At 42.7% G+C, this 5,617-nt stretch overlaps 1 long non-coding RNA gene across 1 annotated transcript; it reads right to left on the reverse strand.

Moving 5' to 3' along the window:
• Positions 1-1,028: 1,028 nt before the first annotated feature.
• On the reverse strand, positions 1,029-5,617 carry LOC141954142 (uncharacterized). Its single transcript, XR_012632105.1, has 2 exons — positions 3,275-5,617; positions 1,029-2,019 (listed from the first exon to the last, which is right to left on the reverse strand). It is a non-coding gene; the product is annotated as an uncharacterized LOC141954142 (long non-coding RNA).

The raw sequence follows: 5,617 nt of genomic DNA on the forward strand, positions 1-5,617 counted from the left end.
ATGGATTGAGGTTCCCCACTGAAACCTTAGTTTAAAGCCCTCTTCACCAGCTTGGCAAGCCAATGGCCAAAGATGCTCTTCCCCTTCTCTGACAGATGGACCCCATCAGCCCTCAGTAGACCAGGTTTCTGAAGGTGAGTCCCATGGTCTAAGCAGCTGAACCCCTGGCTGTGACACCAGTCCTATAACCAACTGTTGATTTGCCAGATTCAACTGGTCTTTTCAAACCCCTTCCCTTTGACTGGGAGGATTGATGAAAAAACTACCTGAGCTCCAGAGACCCTTATCGCTGCTCCCAGGACTCTGTAAACCTTCCCAATACTCCTCAGACTGCTCCCGGCTGTATCATTGGTGCCCATGTGAAACAACAGCAGTGGACAATAGTCAGCAGACTGTATGAGGCTCGGTAGTCTCTCGGTGACATTCCTGATACGAGACCCCTGTAAGCAGCACGCCTCTCTAGGGAGTGCGTCAGGTCAGCAGATGGGTGCCTCTGTACCTCTCAGATGAGAATCCCCTACTACTATCACCTGTCACCTCTTCTTAGCTGTGCTGGTTGTTATACGGGGAGCAGACCGGGCTGCCTTATTCAGCTCCAGTGTCTCTCCTGATGTGACGGGTCTTTCCTCTTCAGTCTGCAGAGCGGTGAAGCAGTTCTGCAAGGGCACCTCAGGCTTTGGGGGAAGTCTCTTCCTCCTGCAGGTCCTCGCCATTGCAAACTTGCATTCTTCTGCATTACTGGCCCCCCTCCTGGCTCCCAAGGGCCTCCCCTTGGAGCACTGTACAAACACTTTAATATGTCTCCCACACTAAGGCTGTGCTGATCAAAACCAAAACTCTTTGGAGGGTAAGTAAAGATTTCCACAGAAAGGAGAGAATGACAAGCAGCACACAGGAGAAGGGATGGCTTGTGGGCAGCCAGGAAAAGCCCGCTGTCATGTAGAACTACAGAATCGCAAGGATGCTGCAGAGATGAAGAGCAGCAGAACTATGAATAATAACCATTTGAGAAAAATGCAGCTCTAAAATTACAGGAACAAAGTGATTTTAATAATGTATTAATTACTATATAGGAGCAGTAGAGATGCCATCAGTGATGTAGGCAGGTGAGAAGCTTCAACCAACATAACTGTGGTCTAGTTAGAAAACGCTTCAAGGGGATTTGTTAAAACTCTCAGTTTTGACTCAAGGTTGCCTGGGATTTTTACCTATGCACAGTATAAACCATGAGATGAACAAAGGTTGGCAGTGGACTTATTTTAGGAATTTCAATAAATACCCCAGTTCTGTATTTGGGAAAAAAAGCAAGTGGTGTCATTGCTGCGGAGGAAACAGTGGGTGCCTCAAAAGGCTCTAAAAACCAGCCACTGATACCAGACATCTTAACATCAGAAGATGTGTATTGTTATCATCCCAGAACTTTCTAAGAGCTGACAGAAGAGTGCTTTGAGTCACTAAAACTCACTTTCAGAAGAACTGGAAGTCTAGGGGATCTCCAGGGGGTGGGAAAGAAGTTCACGTTGGAACAGTATTTTGAAAGGTGTACAGAACAACCTGGGCAATTCACGCTGTGTGTCCGGCCTGTAGCCTGACATTGTCTGGATTCTTCTGGCTATGGGCCTGATGGAAGTCCATACCCTGAAATGCATGCTGCCCAAAATGACTGTGTTAATAAATACCAAAATAAAAGGAAGTACGTTATTTATGTCAACTGACATGGATTTACAGAAAGTAGATTTTGCTGAGATAATCTGGTACCATTTTCAGAAGACTAAGACCTTAATCCACAAAGACAGTTATTTTCATATAAAACTACTATAAAGCATGAGGCTTTAGTTTTGCACGGTTCTTTGATTGAGAGGTTACAACAAATTAATATACCAGATACTTCAAAATCCAGTGGTTAACTCAATTGTTAGTCTCAATGCTAAACAATCATTGTTCAGTATCATCCATTGTGCAGGGGTGTTAACTGGTGGAGCTCACCTGGATTGTCTCCTGGCTATTTTCCATTTCGATCTGTGATACAGAAGAAAACATAAATTCATTATATTGCAACAGATCAGAGGAACAGAAATTAGAATAGGTCACTCACGTAATCAGGTGGTAAACAGAAAGCAAGCATATAATACATTACTTTATTACAGGTAAACATGAAGCTATGTATCTAAGAACACAGAATGAAGGCCACAGTAGTAAGATGGGAAACTATACTTGGAAGCTGTGGCTCTGTAAAAGACTCAGAAAAGAGGGGGACAGCAGTTGGTACCACTGAAAGGGCACCTAAAGGGGTAATGTAATCTCCAGACATACAGACAAGGGAGTCTTAGGTTGGGCTAATGAAGTTACAGTATTTTGGGATTTGGCACTAATCTTGCCATTATGCTGAAATGCTGGATCTAGTTCTTCTAGACTCGGGTCAGGGAGGATGTTGCCACATTAGTGGGGGGAGAGGTCGGTCTCATTTTGCTGTGTTAGACCCAGAGCACATGAGAAAGAGCTCCTAATGCTCCAGGGACTTCACTTATAGACAAGAAAATGGTGTGACATAGTGACCAGAATGATAACATTCGTGAAAGCAGAGCTTTTTATATTTGAAAGATTGTTTTCTGTTAGTTATCAGGTATTATTTTCCTGGAACTGAAATAATTTAACATAACTGAATTTTTCTCATAGATGGAAGTAAATACCTTTGAGGTCAAGGTTTGCATACTTCTTCCCTGTGACTGGGGACAGAATTATGTCCTCTAAATAGTTATCTTAAACAGGAAAACCTTATACGTTTCTGAGGGTAAATGCAAGACCATTTCTTTTACTGGACTTCTGAAAATACTAGACTAAATGACTTGATGGAGTTTCCCCCATTCAGGAGAATGTATTTCATCCATCTGGCACTTCTTGGAAAGCAGGTGCAGAAAGAAAGGGTTTACCGTGTAACTGAGTTGTGCAACCAGCTGGTTATATTACCTGCCAGTAATTCAGAGCTCAGTTTGCTACTGGGTCTCAATTCAAGCATCTTGGAAACAAAATCTGTCAACAAGAATTCATGCTTTTTCCAAGGGTTTCTTCAACCTCAAGCACCCCTCCCTCCACCCTTATATTTTGCTGTTGGAATGCTTTCCCGCAGAGCATCTAACATCAGCACTTGCATGTGTCCCTGTGTGCAGGTTTACATGTATGGAAACTACCTGCATCTTAACACCTCACCATCGTATTATTTTTTTTCATGTTAGCTACAGCAGGACAGCTTATGTTACTGGGAAGTTAAAAGTACCTAAAAATGTCCGTTCTTTTTTACTGAGCCAGTACGCAGCTGCTATCTATCCACTGATGACAGAAAAAAGGGATTGCTGGAGAGCACCTGCTCCAGCACCCTGCTCAGAACGGGGCCGAGTTAGCACATGCTGGTCAGGGTCTTTTCCAGTCAAGTTGTAAATATGCCCAAGGATGGATATTCCTCAGTCCCTCTGGGCAACAAGTGCTTGAAAGGCTTTTTTTTCCCTAACATCGTGGCGGAATTTTCCTTCTTGTTCCCTGATAGGCATGTGTCAACTGGTGTTTACAGGAGAAGGCAGTACGCTTGGTGGCGATGTGATGAAGGACAGACTTCTTTGCAGGGAGATGGCATTTACATTCTTCAGCGTGCTCTCGGTCTAACTGGTTGCTCAGCAACTTGTCTCCAGTGAAACCAGATAAGATTTGAGTAGCAACATTGTTCTCCCAGTCAGTGGGCAGCTAAATGACCAGGTAGTTGACCAAAGTGTTTGATGAAGTCAAAGTAGACTCTGTTTTGAGCAGTAGTTTAATGATCGTTGTGTTTATGTGTTTCCATTTCATGTCCATCTTCTCAAGTCAGTTTTAGTAATTTCTGGTCTGTCTCTAGTAGCATCTCTTGAAGGATTTTATAAACCATTCCTAATACCCGTCTGCTTTCAGCTCTGGCTTGCTGACAGCACTGGACTCCTTCTTCAAGTCTTCCACTCACAAGTGACAGGCTTTTCCTCCTACCCTCAACTTAGTTTGAAATTGAAAAGTTCAAAGTCTTGTGATTTTCAAGTTTACTTTTACATAATGTTCAACTTTCTGCAGCAGATGTAGACAGGACCCAAGCACCAAGAGTATAGATGTCTGGCAACAATAAAAGTTGTCCACAGCTAGAGCCACACAGCACATCTGGTACTTTAGGAAAAGTGTTATTCTCAGGTGGTCTCTTGAGGAGGTTCCTGCTGAGCCAGACAGCAGTATGTCTTGTTTTAATTTTTGAGTGTCAAAACCCAAGAGAAATCTTCTGACTTTCAACTACAAAATGTTACGTAAAGCTGAATTTACCTATAAGGAAAACGATTCCTCAAGAGCTAAGGGAAAACAAAACAAACAAAACAAAAAAAAAGAAAGCAAATGAGGGCAGAGATACCATACACATAGAATTACTGACCTGAAAACACTGCTCTGGAAGCAGTTTATGTGGTCTAATATTTTATGTCAAGTTCATAGACTGCTAAGTGTCATGAGCGAACACAGTAAGAGACTTAGCTGGCTTTTTGTTACTTCAGATGAAGAAAGACTCTTGTCAAGAAACTAGAAAACCCAGAGGGATTTGTTCTGCATAACCTGGACCTACCCCTTCTCTGGAGCTGCTGGGACATGGACCATTCTATGCAGTAAACACGTAACAATGGAAATTAATGGAGATTAACAATTTTTGTGTTAAAAATAAACCACAGCTTGAATGAATCCAGTTTTTGTAGCCCTCAAGATTTTCTTTCTTTTTTGGGCTGACTGGACAGTAGCTGGTTTTGGAACTGTTTCTAACCTGCAGTGCAAGCAGGCAGGTTTCCTTCCCTCCTGACAGCAATCACAATCCTGTCTGTTTAACTGGCAGGAGGTACCGAGAAACCTGTACAAAAAACCCAGTATGTAAATAAAACATGACCTGAAACGTCACGTTGCAGTCATGAGGATCCAACCCTGTCCGAGCTGGGACTGGGGGCTATATATTGGCTGTTGCGGGTTCCAAGGCGAAGCGATGCGGGGGGGTTAGCGCAGCAGCCTTCCCTGCTGACAAATCCCAGCCCAGATTGCTTTCAAAATGCAAGTAGGAATCCTCCACCTTCACTGATGCCACCAGAAGACCCGCAGAAATGCAAAAGCTGTAGAGCAAGTTGTTAGCAAACATAACTCACTGTGCGTTTCGTAGTATCATATGCTGGAGAGACGGTAATATAGTGAAAGACAGCAAATGATAATAATCTTGACAAAACAATCAACTTCCCTGACACCTAGATGAATGTAACTCAGTATTAAAACAAGTAGCCTAAGGAGACATTAATCTAAATTAATCTCCCAGGAAAGTTACACACAGAGAAAGAAAAAGAAGGGGGGTAGTTAGACAAAAGTATCTGTAATTAATACATTACAACTCATATACAAATGTATTTTTGCAAGGAGTTTTGTAGGCATATAGATACTGCAGCATTTAACTTGTTTGGATTTTTTTTTCTTTTCTTTCAGAAAAAAGAGAAACGGCTGGGAGATGAGTAGCTATAACATTCTGTCTGCACACCTGCGGAGTGCAGGTTAAGACAGCTCAACACCAAGACCCTAGAAGCTGCCCAAG

This window comes from Strix uralensis, chromosome 1 (genome assembly GCF_047716275.1).
Source record: "Strix uralensis isolate ZFMK-TIS-50842 chromosome 1, bStrUra1, whole genome shotgun sequence".
Classification (NCBI taxonomy): Eukaryota; Metazoa; Chordata; class Aves; order Strigiformes; family Strigidae; genus Strix; species Strix uralensis.